Here is a 15,874-nt window from a genome sequence, read left to right as displayed (position 1 = left end):
GTATGAAAGCTCATCAAAAGAAACTAAGTGGGTGTGCATCCAACTTGCTTGCTCACGAAGACCTAGGACATTTTGAGGAAGCCCATCATTGGAATATACAAGCCAAGTTCTATAATGAAAAATTCCCACTAGTATATGAAAGTGAAAAAATAAGAGACTCTCTATCATGAAGATCATGGTGCTATTTTGAAGCACAAGTGTGGAAAAAGGATAGTAACATTGTCCCTTCTCTCTTTTTCTCTCATTTTTTGCTGGGCTTCTTTGGCCTCTTTTTTTTATTTGGGCTTCTTCGGCCTCTTTTATTTTTCATAAAGTCCGGAGACTCATCCCAACTTGTTAGGGAATCGTTGCTTCCATCATCCTTTCCTCACATGGGACAATGCTCTAATAATGAAGATCATCACACTTTTATTTACTTACAACTCAAGAATTACAACTCGATACTAAGAACAAAATATGACTCTATGTGAATGCCTCCGGCGGTATACCGGGATATGCAATGAATCAACAGCGACATGTATGAAAGAATTATAAAGGTGGCTTTGCCACAAATACGATGTCAACTACATGATCATGCATAGCAATATGACAATGGTGGAGCGTGTCATAATAAACGTAACGGTGGAAAGTTGCATGGAAATATTATCTCGGAATGGCTATGGAAATTCCATAATAGGTAGGTATGGTGGCTGTTTTGAGGAAGATATAAGGAGGTTTATGTGTGAGAGTGTATCGTATCACGGGGTTTGGATGCACCGACGAAGTTTGCACCAACTCTCAAGGTGAGAAAGGGCAATGCACGGTACCGTAGAGGCTAGCAAATTGCGGAAGGGTAAGAGTGCGTATAATCAATGGACTCACATTAGTCATAAAGAACTCATATACTTATTGCAAAATTTTACTAGCCTTCGAAGCAAAGTACTACTACGCATGCTCCTAGGGGAAGGGTTGGTAGGAGTTAACCATTGCGCGATCCCGACCTCCACTCATAAGGAAGGCAATCAAAGAACACCCCATGCTTCAAATTTGTCACACAAGGTTCACCATACGTGCATGCTACGGGACTTGCCAACTTTAACACAAGTATTTATCAATTTCATAATTACCCAACTAGCATGACTCTAACATTACCACCTTTATATCTCAAAACAATTATCAAGTATCAAATTTATCATAGTGTTTAATGCACTCCATATGAAAGTTTTTATTTTACCCAACTTGGATGCCCATCATATTAGGACTAATTTATAACCAAAGCAAATTACCATGTTGTTCTAAAAGACTCTCAAAATAATATAAGTGAAGCATGATAGTTCATCTATTTCTTCAAAATAAAACCACCACTGTGCTCTAAAAAGATATAAGTGAAGCACTAGAGCAAATGACAAACTACTCCGAAAGATATAAGTGAAGATCAATGAGTAGTCGAATAATTATGCAACTATGTGAAGACTCTCTAACATTTAAGAATTTCAGATCTTGGGATATTATACAAACAGCAAGAAAAACAAAATAAAATGACATGACGCTCCAAGCAAAACACATATCATGTGGTGAATAAAAATATAGCTCCAAGTAAAGTTACCGATGAACGAAGACGAAAGAGGGGATGCCTTCCGGGCCATGCCCAATCATAGGCTCTTGGTTGTCCTTGAATATTACCTTGGGGTGACTTGGGCATCCCCAAGCTTAGGCTCTTGCCACTCCTTATTCCGTAGTCCATCAAATCTTTATCCAAAACTTGAAAACTTCACAACACAAAACTCAACAGAAAACTCGTAAGCTCCGTTAGTATAAGAAAATAAATCACCACTTTTGGTACTATTGTGAACTCATTATAAATTCAGATTGGTGTAATATATACTGTATTCCAACTTCTCTATGGTTCATACCCTCCGATACTACTCATAGATTCATCAAAATAAGCAAACAACACATAGAAACAGAATCTGTCAAAAACAGAACAGTCTGTAGTAATCTGTATCATTCAAATACTTATGGAACTCCAAAAATTCTGAAATAAATTGTTGGACCTGAGTAATTTATCTATTAATCATCTGAAAAAATAATCAACCCAAAAGCACTTTCCAATAAAAAATGGAAGCTAATCTCGTGAGCACAAAAGTTTCTGTTTTTACAGCAAGATTGCATAGACTTCACCCAAGTCTTCCCAAAGGTTCTACTTGGCACAAACACTAATTAAAAAATAAAACCACATATAAAAAGAGGCTCGATGAATTATTTATTACTAAACATAAGAAAAGTCAAAGAACAAAAATAAAATTGGGTTGCCTCCCAACAAGCGCTAAAGTTTAACGCCCCTAGCTAGGCATGATGATTTCAATGATGCTCACAAAAAAGATAAGAATTGAAACATAAAGAGAGCATCATGAAGAATATGACTAGCACATTTAAGTCTAAACCACTTCCTATGCATAGGGATTTTGTGAGCAAACAACTTATGGGAACAATAATCAACTAGCATAGGAAGGCAAAACAAGCATAACTTTAAAACTTTAAGCACATAGAGAGGAAACTTGATATTATTGCAATTCCTACAAGCATATATTCCTCCCTCATAAAAAATTTCGGTAGCATCATGAATGAATTAAACAATATAACCATCACCTAAAGCATTCTTTTCATGATCTACAAGCATACAAATTTTATTACTCTCCACATAAGCAAATTTTTTCTCATGAATAGTAGCAGGAGCAAACTCAACAAAATAATTATCATCAGAGGCATAATCCAATTGAAAACTAAAATCATGATGACAAGTTTCATGGTTATCATTATTCTTAATAACATACAATTCATCACAATGATCATCATAGATAGCAACTTTGTTCTCATAATCAATTGGAATCTCTTCCGAAATAGTGGATTCATTACTAAATAAAGTCATGACCTCTCCAAATCCACTTTCATAATTATCACAATAATATTAAACATCCTCCAAAATAGTGGGATCATTACTTCCTAAATTTGACACTCTTCCAAACCCACTTTCATCAATATAATCATCAAAAATAGGAGGCATGCTTTCATCATAATAATTATTCTCATCAAAACTTGGGGGACTAAACATACCATCTTCATCAAGCATAGCATCCCCAAGCTTGTGGCTTTGCATATCATTAGCATCATGGGTATTCAAAGAATTCATACTAACAACATTGCAATCATGCTCATCATTCACATATTTTATGCCAAGCATCTATGCAATTCTTCTTCTAGTACTTGAGCACAATTTTCCTTCCCATCATTTTCACGACAGACATTAAAAAGATGAAGCATATGAGGCACCCTCAATTCCTTTTTTTAGTTTTCTTTTATAGACTAAATTAGTGATAAACAAGAAATAAAAAGATTCAATTGCTAGATCTAAAGACATCGCTTCAAGCACTAACCTCCCCGACAACGGCGCCAGAAAAGAACTTGATGTCTACTACACAACCATCTTCTTGTAGACATTGTTGGGCCTCCAAGTGCAGAGGTTTGTAGGACAGTAGCAAATTTCCCTCAAGTGGATGACCTAAGGTTGATCAATCCATGGGAGGCGTAGGTTGAAGATGGTCTCTCTCAAGCAACCCTGCAACAAAATAACAAAGAGTCTCTTGTGTCCCCAACACACCCAATACAATGGTAAATTGTATAGGTGCACTAGTTCGGCGAAGAGATGGTGATACAAGTGCAATATGGATGGTAGATATAGGTTTTTGTAATCTGAAATTATAAAAACAGCAAGGTAACTAATGATAAAAGTGAGCAAAAATGGTATTGCAATGCTTCGAAACAAGGCCTAGGGTTCATACTTTCACTAGTGCAAGTTCTCTCAACAATAATAACATAATTGGATCATATAACTATCCCTCAACATGCAACCAAGAGTCACTCCAAAGTCACTAATAGCGGAGAACAAACGAGGAGATTATTGTAGGGTACGAAACCACCTCAAATTTATCCTTTCTGATCGATCTATTCAAGAGTCCGTAGTAAAATAACACGAAGCTATTCTTTCCGTTTGATCAATCATAGAGTTCGTACTAGAATAACACCTTAAGACATAAATCAACCAAAACCCTAATGTCACCAAGATACTCCAATGTCACCTCAAGTATCCGTGGGCATGATTATATGATATGCATCACACAATCTCGGATTCATCTATTCAACCAACACAAAGTACTTCAAAGAGTGCCCCAAAGTTTCTACCGAAGAGTCAAGACGAAAACGTGTGCCGACCCCTATGCATAAGTTCATAAGTTCACAAGTTGATCACCAAAACATACATCAAGTATATCAATAGAATACCCCATTGTCACCACGAGTATCCCACGCAGGACATACATCAAGTGTTCCCAAATCCTTAAAGACTCAATCCGATAAGATAACTTCAAAGGGAAAACTCAATCCATTACAAGAGAGTAGAGGGGGAGAAACATCATAAGATCCAACTATAATAGCAAAGCCCGCGATACATCAAGATCGTGCCAAATCAAGAACACGAGAGAGAGAGAGAGAGAGAGAGAGATCAAACACATAGCTACTGGTACATACCCTCAGCCCCGAGGGTGAACTACTCCCTCCTCGTCATGGAGAGCGCCGGGATGATGAAGATGGCCACTAGTGAGGGATTCCCCCTCCGGTAGGGTGCCGGAACAGGGTCCCAATTGGTTTTTGGTGGCTATAGAGGCTTGCGGCGGTGGAACTCCCGATCTATTATGCTCTCGATGTTTTCGGGGTATATGGGTATATATAGGAGGAAGAAGTACGTCGGTGGAGCTGCGAGGGGCCCACAAGGGTGGGGGCGCGCCCAGGGGGGCAGCGCACCTCCCTGCCTCGTGGCCTCCTTGCTTCTTTCTTGATGTCCACTCCAAGTCCTCTGTATCACGTTTGTTCCAAAAATCACTCTCCCGAAGGTTTCGTTCCGTTTGGATTCCGTTTGATATTCCTATTCTGCGAAACACTGAAATAGGCAAAAAAACAGCAATTTGGACTGGGCCTCCGGTTAATAGGTTAGTCCCGAAAATAATATAAAAGTATATAATAAAGCCCATTAAACATCCAAAACAGATAATATAATAGCATGGAACAATCAAAAATTATAGATACGTTGGAGACGTATCACTCATCGCTATGGTGAAGAAGATCTTAAACAGATGGGCCTCAAGCAGGACTTCGACTGGTCTAAGCGACCGTCGAAGAAATTCAAGAAAGTCGAAGTTCCTTCTTTGGTGGCCAGCTCATGTTCTTCTTCGCGCGAGACTGATGAAAATGAAGATTTGGACGACACTGCGGCAGGCCCTACTCCAACAACCGACCCCAACAGCGTTGGCGCTCCTCCATCGACTTCGTGATGATATTCTTCAGGGGTGTTAGTCCTCACTTTTCGTCCCTTTTGGTCATTTGATAACAAAGGGGGAGAAATTTGAGTTAGTCTTCAAGCGGGTCTATTTATATGGGCGTATTTGGTTAAGTTGTAACTCTTTCTCTTCTGTAGTGTTTGTTGGATCGAGTTGTAAACTTAAGTCCGATGGTGACCTAATACTTTTCCTCTGTTTTTCTGCATGCTATTTCCTCATATATGTTATGCACGCATGCTGAATTACATCAGTCACCACATTTCATCATGCATTTCAAATTCTTCATTCGATATGTTAAATGCATGTATGAATTACAAGATATAGGGGGAGATCTCCATGATATTACTCCACAATGTGCATTTGCTTTTCAAGAAAATTCCTCACATATGCACATCTTCAGGGGGAGTTCTTCTATGTCTTGCAATCAAATTCCTCAATATTGAGCACTTTCAATTAATATGTTTATTCCCGTTGAAAACTTAACCTATTTGTCATCAATCACCAAAAAAATAAGGGGAGATTGTAAGTGCATCTAGTGCCCCTTAGTGATTTTGGTGTATTGAAGACTTATAGGTTAAGGGACTGATATGTTTGTGAGTGTACACAGGCTCTATAAGTCGATGAGAAGTTTAACATTTACGTTGAATGTCGACCCCTAAAAATGTATGTCTTCAGCTGAAGACTTTGGTTCTCCTGAAGATTTTGAAAGTGAAGAAATTGGTGTGACCTTGAAGACTTGGATATTCATGCGAGGATTATGAAGCGTGAAGAATTTTGTTTTCGTAGTTTCATTTTCTCTTTCTTGAGTCATAGGAAACACTGTACTATTAAAGGGGCTCGAGGTAATACTAAGGAAACTGATTTCCAAGTGATGCTCATCTCAAAATCCTACACCTACCCAATCCTTTCGAGTGAAGCCATTGGAAATCTCATATCAGCTCAGTCTATATCTTTAGTGACAGAGACGAAGATCTTCTGGTCTCTGAGGAATTTGTTCTGACTGAAGAGTTAGGAATTTGCCAGTGCGGATTGACTACACAGTGAGGAACATGATAGCCCTGAGGAATTTGATACCTCAAATCCGACCGTTGCTGTGCCACACGCCAGCTGTCCAAAATATCCTACCACCTAACGGTCATATCATTGAAGAGCATTTATGTTTTATCATGTCGGGCTGCTCCCTAGGCTATAAATAGCCGCCCCCTACAACCACTAGCTGGTTGGCTGCTCCGGGAGAAACTGACACTTGTCATTGAGAGCATCCCATACTCCAAGGACTTTCAGCAAAAATCATCAAGTGAGGAAAACCCAAAACCCAAACCCAAACACCTACAAACCCAAAGTGATTGAGCATCACTGAAGAGATTGTTCCTGTGTGGAACCGACACTTGTTACCTTTGAGGACTGTGTATCCTCCAGACGGTTAGGCGTCATGGTTTGAGCATCCACGAGGAATTGTGGATCGCCGAGTGCCAAGTCTGTGAAGGTTTGGAAATCACCTGTGAAGACTTACCACGAGTGTTGGGTGAGGTCTGTGTGACCTTAGCTCAAGGAGAATACAGTGAGGACTATGTGTCCGGGACTGTGTGTCTCGAGTTTAAATACTCAGCCGCTCCAACCAGACGTACACCCGTCGCAACAGTTGGAACTGGTCTACCAAATCATTGTCTTCACCAAGCCTACTGGTTCTATTTCCTCAACCCTTCCATTTCCTCATTCATGTGTTGATGAACCTGATCATTATTGTTTGAAGACTTTGACTGAAGACTTTCTCTATTTCCTCAATCCAATTTCTTCAGTCACATTGTCTTCAGCCTGCCTATCCTGAGTTTATGCTACTTGCGCTCTGTGTTTGTTTTTTCATTTCATCATGATGACTATGCTTCTGTTATTCTTACACTTTAGTACTTATTCCGCTGCTAGTTGTTCGTGACTTAGGAATTTCCTCACCCTGAAATTTCTCAGTGACAAATTTGTAGAAATCACCTATTCACCCTCCTTCTAGTCGACTTAATGCACTTTCATGTAGCTATTTGACCAAACCGATTGACTGTAGCGTCTAAGCATTTTCCTTACCAAGTAGCACTATCCTATCTATTTATATCTGAGTCAAGACTCTCTCCTAAATATCCAGAGCCTACCACCTTGAGCATTTTCCCTTGAGCATGGAAACTCTGATGGTATCATAATATATTAGTCTTTGTTTGTATTACTGTTGGGGAATGCAGTAATTTCAAAAAAAATCCTACGATCAAGCAAGATCTATCTAGGAGATGCATAGCAATGAGAGGGGAGAGTGTATCCATGTACCCTCGTAGACCGAAAGCGGAAGCGTTTAGTAACGCGGTTGATGTAGTCGAACTTCTTCGCAATCCAACTGATCCAACGTACGGCACCACCGCATTCAGCACACGTTCAGCTTGATGACCTCCCTCATGCTCTTGATCCAGTTGAGGACGAGGGTGAATTCATCAGCAAGATGGCATGGTGACGGTGATGATGATGTTACCGGCGTGGGGCTTTGCCTAGGCACTATGATGGTATGATCGAGGTGTATAGCTGTGGAGGGGGGCACCGCACACGGTTAAGAGAAACTTGTGTGTTCCAGGGTGCCCCCTGCCCCTGTATATAAAGGAGGGAGGGGGAGGCCGGTCGGCCCTAGGAGGCGCTCCCAAGAGGAGGAGTCCTACTAGGACTACTAGTCCTAGTAGGATTCTCCTACAAGGAAGAGAGGGGAAATGAAGGAGAGGGGGAGGGAGTAGGAAAGGGGGGAGCCGCCCCCACTTCCCTTGTCCAATTCGGACTGCAAGGGGGGGGGGCGCGGCCTGCCCTGGCTGCCCTCCTCTCTCTCCACTAAGGTCCATGGTGGCCCATTAGTTCCCCCGGGGGGTTCCGGTAACCCCTTCGGCACTCCGTTTTTACCCGAAATCACCCGGAACACTTCCGGTGTTCGAATAACATAGTCCAATATATCAATCTTTATGTCTCGACCATTTCGAGACTCCTCGTCACGTCCGTGATCTCATCCGGGACTCCAAACAAACTATGGTCATCAAAAACACATAACTCATAATACATATTGTCATCGAACGTTAAGCGTGCGGACCCTACGGGTTCGAGAACTATGTAGACATGATCGATACACATCTCCGATCAATAACCAATAGTGGAACCGGGATACTCATATTGGCTCCTACATATTCTACGAAGATCTTTATCAGTCAAACCGCATAACAACTTACGTTGTTCCCTTTATCATCAGTATGTTACTTGCCCAAGATTCGATCGTCGGTATCATCATACGTAGTTCAATCTCATTATCGGCAAGTCTCTTTACTCGTTCCATAATGCATCATCCTGCAACTAACTCATTAGTCACATTGCTTGCAAGGCTTATAGTGATGAGCACTACCAAGAGGGCCCAGAGATACCTCTCCGAAACACGGAGTGACAAATTCTAATCTCGATGTATGCCAACCCAACAAACACCTTCGGGGACACCTGTAGAGCATCTTTATAATCACCTAATTACATTGTGACGTTTGATAGCACACAAGGTGTTCCTCCAATATTCGGGAGTTGCATAATCTCATAGTCTGAGGACACATATAAGTCATGAAGAAAGCAGTAGCGATGAAACTGTAATGATCATAATGCTAAGCAAACGGATGGGTCATGTCCATCACATCATTCTCCTAATGATGTGATCTCGTTCATCAAATGACAACACATGTCTATGGTTAGGAAACATAATCATCTTTGATTAACGAGCTAGTCAAGTAGAGGCATACTAGGGACAATATGTTTTGTCTATGTATTCACACATGTACTAAGTTTCCGGTTAATACAATTGTAGCATGAATAATAAACATTTATCATGAAATAAGGAAATAAATAATAACTTTATTATTGCCTCTAAAGCGTATTTCCTTCAGTCTCCCACTTGCACTAGAGTCAATAATCTAGATTACAAAGTAATGATTCTAACACCCACAGAGTTTTGGTGTTGATCATGTTTTGCTCATGGAAGAGGCTTAGTCAACGGGTCTGCAACATTCAAATCTGTATGTATCTTGCAAATCTCTATGTCTCCCTCCAACACTTGATGACGGATGGATTTGAAGCGTCTCTTGATGTGTTTGGATCTGTTGTGAAATCTGGATTCCTTCGCCAAGGCAATTGCACCAGTATTGTCACAAAAGGTTTTCATTGGACCCAATGCACTAGGTATGAAACCTAGATTAGATATGAACTCCTTCATCCAGAATCCTTCATTTGTTGCTTCCGAAGCAGCTATGTACTCCGCTTCACACGTAGATCCTGCCACGACACTTTGCTTGGAACTGCACCAACTAACAGCTCCACCATTCAATAAAAATACGTATCCGGATTATGACTTAGAGTCATCTAGATCAGTGTCAAAGCTTGCATCGACGTAACTGTTTACGACGATCTCTTTGTCACTTCCATGAATGAGAAACATATCCTTAGTCCTTTTCAAGTATTTCAGGATGTTCTTGACCGCTGTCCAGTGCTCCACTCCGGGATTACTTTGGTACTTCCCTGCTATATTTATAGCAAGGCACACATCAGGTCTGGTACACAGCATTGCATACATTGTAGAACCTATGGCTGAAGCATAGGGAATGACTTTCATTTTCTCTCTATCTTCTGCAGTGGTCGGGCTTTTAGTCGGACTCAACTTCACACGTTGTAACACAGGCAAGAACCCTTTCTTTGATTGATCCATTTTGAACTTCTTCAAAACTTTATCAAGGTATGTGCTTTGTGAAAGCCAATTAAGCATCTTGATCTATCTCTATAGATCTTGATGCCCAAAATGTAAGCAGCTTCACCGAGGTCTTTCATTGAAAAACTCTTATTCAAGTATCCTTTTATGCTATCCAGAAATTCTATATCATTTCCAATCAACAATATGTCATCCGCATATAATATTAGAAATGCTACAAAGCTCCCACTCACTTTCTTGTAAATACAGGCTTCTCCAAAAGTCTATATAAAACCATATGCTTTGATCACACTATCAAAGCGTTTATTCCAACTACGAGAGGCTTCCACCAGTCCATAAATGGATCGCTAGAGCTTGCACACTTTGTTAGCACCCTCTGGATCGACAAAACCTTCTGGTTGCATCATATACAACTCTTCTTCCAGAAATCCATTCAGGAATGCAATTTTTACATCCATCTGCCAAATTTCATAATCATAAAATGCGGCAATTGCTAACATGATTCGGACAGACTTAAGCATTGCTACGAGTGAGAAAGTCTCATCTTAGTCAACTCCTTGAACTTGTCGAAAACCTTTAGCAACAAGTCGAGCTTTGTAGACAGTAACATTACTGTCAGCATCAGTCTTCTTCTTGAAGATCCATTTATTTTCTATGGCTTGCCGATCATCGGGCAAATCCACCAAAGTCCGCACTTTGTTCTCATACATGGATCCCATCTCAGATTTCATGGCCTCAAGCCATTTCGCGGAATCTGGGCACATCATCGCTTCCTCATAGTTCGTAGGTTCACCATGGTATAGTAACATGACTTCCAGAACAGGATTACCGTACCACTCTGGTGCAGATCTCACTCTTGAAGACCTACGAGGTTCGGTAGTAACTTGATCTGAAGTTTCATGGTCATCATCATTAGCTTCCTCACTAATTAGTAGGAATCACTAGAACTGATTTCTATGATGTACTACTTTCCAATAAGGGAGAAGGTACAATTACCTCATCAAGTTCTACTTTCCTCCCACTCACTTCTTTCGAGAGAAACTCCTTCTCTAGAAAGAATCCTTTCTTAGAAACAAAGATTTTGCCTTCGGATCTATGATAGAAGGTGTACCCAACAGTTTCCTTTAGGTATCCTATGAAGACGCACTTCTCCGATTTGGGTTCGTGCTTATCTGGTTGAAGCTTTTTCACATAAGCATCCCAGCCCCAAACTTTAAGAAACGACAACTTTGGTTTCTTGCCAAACCACAGTTCATAAGGCGTCGTCTCAACGGATTTTGATGGTGCCCTATTTAAAGTGAATGCAGCCGTCTCTAAAGCATAACCCCAAAACGATAGCGGCAAATCAGTAAGAGACATCATAGATCGCACCATATCCAATAAAGTACAGTCACGATGTTCAGACACACCATTTCGCTGTGGTGTTCCAGGTGGCGTAAGTTGTGAAACTATTCCACACTGTTTTAAATGAAGACCAAACTCATAACTCAAATATTCGCCTCCACGATCAGATCGTAGAAACTTTATTTTCTTGTTACTATGATTTTCCAATTCACTTTGAAATTCTTTGAACTTTTCAAATGTTTCAAACTTATGCTTCATTAAGTAAATATACCCATATCTGCTCAAATCATCTATGAGGGTAAGAAAATAACGATACCCGCCACGAGCCTCAACACTCATTGGACCGCATACATTGGTATGTATTATTTCCAATAAGTCAGTAGCTCGTTCGATTGTTCTGGAGAATGGAGTTTTAGTCATCCTGCCCATGAGGCACGGTTCGCAAGCACCAAGTGATTCATAATCAAGTGATTCCAAAAGTCCATCAGCATGGAATTTCTTCATGTGCTTTACACCGATATGACCCAAACGGCAGTGCCACAAATAAGTTGCACTATCATTATTAACTTTGCATCTTTTGGCTTCAATATTATGAACATGCGTATCATCACGATCGAGATTCAACAAAAATAGACCACTCAGCAATGGTGCATGACCATAAAAGATATTACTCATATAAATAGAACAACCATTATTCTCTGATTTAAATGAATAACCATCTCACATCAAACAAGATCCAGATATAATGTTCATGCTCAACGCTGGCACCAAATAACTATTATTCATGTCTAAAACTAATCCCGAAGGTAGATGTAGAGGTAGCGTGCCGACGGCGATCACATCGACCTTGGAACAATTTCCCATGCGCATCGTCACCTCATCCTTAGCCAATCTTCGTTTAATCCGTAGCCCCTATTTCGAGTTGCAAATATGAGCAACAGAACCAGTATCAAATACCCAGGCACTACTACGAGCATTAGTAAGGTACACATCAATAACATATATATCAAATATACATTTCACTTTGCCATCCTTCTTATCCGCCAAATACTTGGGGCAGTTCCGCTTCCAGTGACCAGTCCCTTTGCAGTAGAAGCACTCAGTTTCAGGCTTAGGTCCAGACTTGGGTTTCTTCTCCTGAGCGGCAACTTTCTTTCCGTTCTTCTTGAAGTTCCCCTTCTTCCCTTTGCCCTTTTTTCTTGAAACTAGTGGTCTTGTTGACCATCAAAACTTGATGCTCCTTTTTGATTTCTACCTCCACAGTCTTTAGCACTGCGAAGAGCTCGGAAATTGTCTTGTTCATCCCTTGCATATTATAGTTCATCATGAAGCCTTTATAGCTTGGTGGTAGTGATTGAAAACTCTGTCAATGACACTATCATCAGGAAGATTAACTCCCAACTGAGTCAAGTGGTTATGGTATCCATACATTCTGAGTATGTGTTCACTGACAGAACTATTCTCCTCCATTTTGCAGCTATAGAACTTGTTGGAGACTTCATATCTCTCAACTCAGGCATTTTCTTGAAATATTAACTTCAACTCTTGGAACATCTCATATGCTACATGACGTTCAAAACGTCTTTGAAGTCTCGATTCTAAGCCGTAAAGCATGGCACACTGAACAATCGAGTAGTCATCAGCTTTGCTCTAGCAGACGTTCTTAACGTCATCAGTTGCGTCTATAGCAGGCCTAGAACCTAGCGGTGCTTCCACGATGTAATTCTTCTGTGCAACAATGAGGATAATCCTCAAGTTACGGACTTAGTCCCTGTAATTGCTGCCATCATGTTTCAACTTAGCTTTCTCTAGGAACGCATTAAAATTCAAAGGAATGGTAGCACGGGCCATTGATCTACAATAACATAGACATGCAAAATAACTATCAGGACTAAATTCATGATAAATTAAATTTCAATTAATCATATTACTTAAGAACTCCCACTTAGATAGACATCCCTCTAGTCATCTAAATGATCACGTGATCCAAATAAACTAAACCATGTCCGATCATCACGTGAGATGGAGTAGCTTTCAATGGTGAACATCACTATGTTGAATTGTTGATCATATCTACTATATGATTCACATTCGACCTTTCAGCCTCAGTGTTCCGAGGCCATATCTGCATATGCTAAGCTCGTCAAGTTTAACCCGAGTATTCTACATGTGCAAAACTAGCTTGCACCCGTCGTATGTGAACGTAGAGCTTATCACACCCGATCATCACGTGGTGTCTCGGCACGATGAACTGTAGCAATGGTGCATACTCAGGGAGAACACTTATACCTTGAAATTTAGTAAGGGGTCGTCTTATAATGCTACCGCCGTACTAAGCAAAATAAGATGCATAAAAGATAAACATCACATGCAATCAAAATATGTGACATGATATGGCCATCATCATCTTGTGCTCATGATCTCCATCACCGAAGCATCGTCATGATCTCCATCGTCACTGGCGCAACACCTTGATCTCCATCGTAGCATTGTTGTTGTCTCGCCAACTATTGCTTCTATGACTATTGCTACCGCTTAGTGATAAATTAAAACAATTACATGGCGATTGCATTGCATACAATAAAGCGACAACCATATGGCTCCTGCCAGGTGCCGATAACTCTGTTACAAAACATGATCATCTCATACAACAATTTATATCACATCATGTCTTGACCATATCACATCACAACAAGCCCTACAAAAACAAGTTAGACATCCTCTACTTTGTTGTTGCAAGTTTTACGTGGCTGCTACGGGCTTCTATCAAGAACCGTTCTTATCTACGCATCAAAACCACAACGATTTTTCGTCAAGTGTGCTATTTTAACCTTCAACAAGGACCGGTTGTAGTCAAACTTGATTCAACTAAAGTTGGAGAAACAGGCACCAGCCAGCCACCTATGTGCATAAGCACGTCGGTAGAACCAGTCTCATGAACGCGGTCATGTGATGTCCGTCGGGGTCGCTTCATCCAACAATACCGCCGAATCAAAATAAGATGTTGGTGGTAAGCAGTATGACTATTATCGCCCATAACTCTTTGTGTTCTACTCCTGCATAAAACATCTACGCATAGACCTGGCTCGGATGCCACTGTTGGGGAACACAGTAATTTCAAAAAAAATCCTATGATCACGCAAGATATATCTATTAGATGCATAGCAACGAGAGGGGAGAGTGTGTCTGCATACCCTCGTAGACCGAAAGCAGAAGCGTTTAGTAACGCGGTTGATGTAGTCGAACTTCTTCGCGATCCAACTGATCCAAGTACCGAATGTACGGCACCTCCGCGTTCAGCACACGTTCAGATCGATGACGTCCCTCGTGCTCTTGATCCAGTTGAGGACGAGGGTGAATTCCATCAACACGATGGCGTGGTGACGGTGATGATGATGTTACCGGCGCAGGGCTTCGCCTACGCACTACGATGGTATGATCGAGGTGTGTAACTGTGGAGGGGGCACCTCACACGGTTAAGAGAAACTTGTGTGTTCTAGGGTGCCCCCTGCCCCCGTATATAAAGGAGGAAGGGGGAGGCTGGCCGGCCCTAGGGGTCGCGCCCAAGAGGAGGAGTCCTACTAGGACTACTAGTCCTAATAGGATTCTCCTACAAGGAAGAGATGGGGAATGAAGGAGAGGGAGAGGGAGTAGGAAAGGGGGGAGCCGCCCCTTCCCTTGTCCAATTCGGACTGCAAGGGAGGGGCGCAGCCTGCCCTGGCTGCCCTCCTCTCTCTCCACTAAGGCCCATGGTGGCCCATTAGTTCCCCCGGGGGGTTTCGGTAACCCCTCTGGCACTCTGTTTTTACCTGAAACCACCCGGAACACTTCCGGTGTCCGAATAACATGTCCAATATATCAATCTTTATGTCTCGACCATTTTGAGACTCCTCGTCACGTCCGTGATCTCATCCGGGACTCCAAACAAACTTTGGTCATCAAAAACACATAACTCATAATACATATCGTCATCGAACGTTAAGCATGCGAACCCTACGGGTTCGAGAACTATGTAGATATGATCGAGACACATCTCCAAACAATAACCAATAACGGAACCTGGATGCTCATATTGGCTCCTACATATTCTATGAAGATCTTTATTGGTCAAACCGCATAACAACATACGTTGTTCCCTTTGTCATCGGTATGTTACTTGCCCGAGATACGATCGTCGGTATCATCATACCTAGTTCAATCTCGTTACCGGCAAGTCTCTTTACTCGTTCCGTAATGCATCATCTCGCAACTAACTCATTAGTCACATTGCTTGCAAGGCTTATAGTGATGAGCATTACCGAGAGGGCCCAGAGATACCTCTCCAAAACACGGAGTGACAAAGTCTAATCTCGATCTATGCCAACCCAACAAACACCTTCGGAGACACCTATAGAGCATCTTCATAATCACC

This window comes from Triticum dicoccoides, chromosome 7B, assembly GCF_002162155.2.
Source record: "Triticum dicoccoides isolate Atlit2015 ecotype Zavitan chromosome 7B, WEW_v2.0, whole genome shotgun sequence".
Taxonomy (NCBI): Eukaryota; Viridiplantae; Streptophyta; class Magnoliopsida; order Poales; family Poaceae; genus Triticum; species Triticum dicoccoides.
This window is presented reverse-complemented; position numbering follows the sequence as displayed.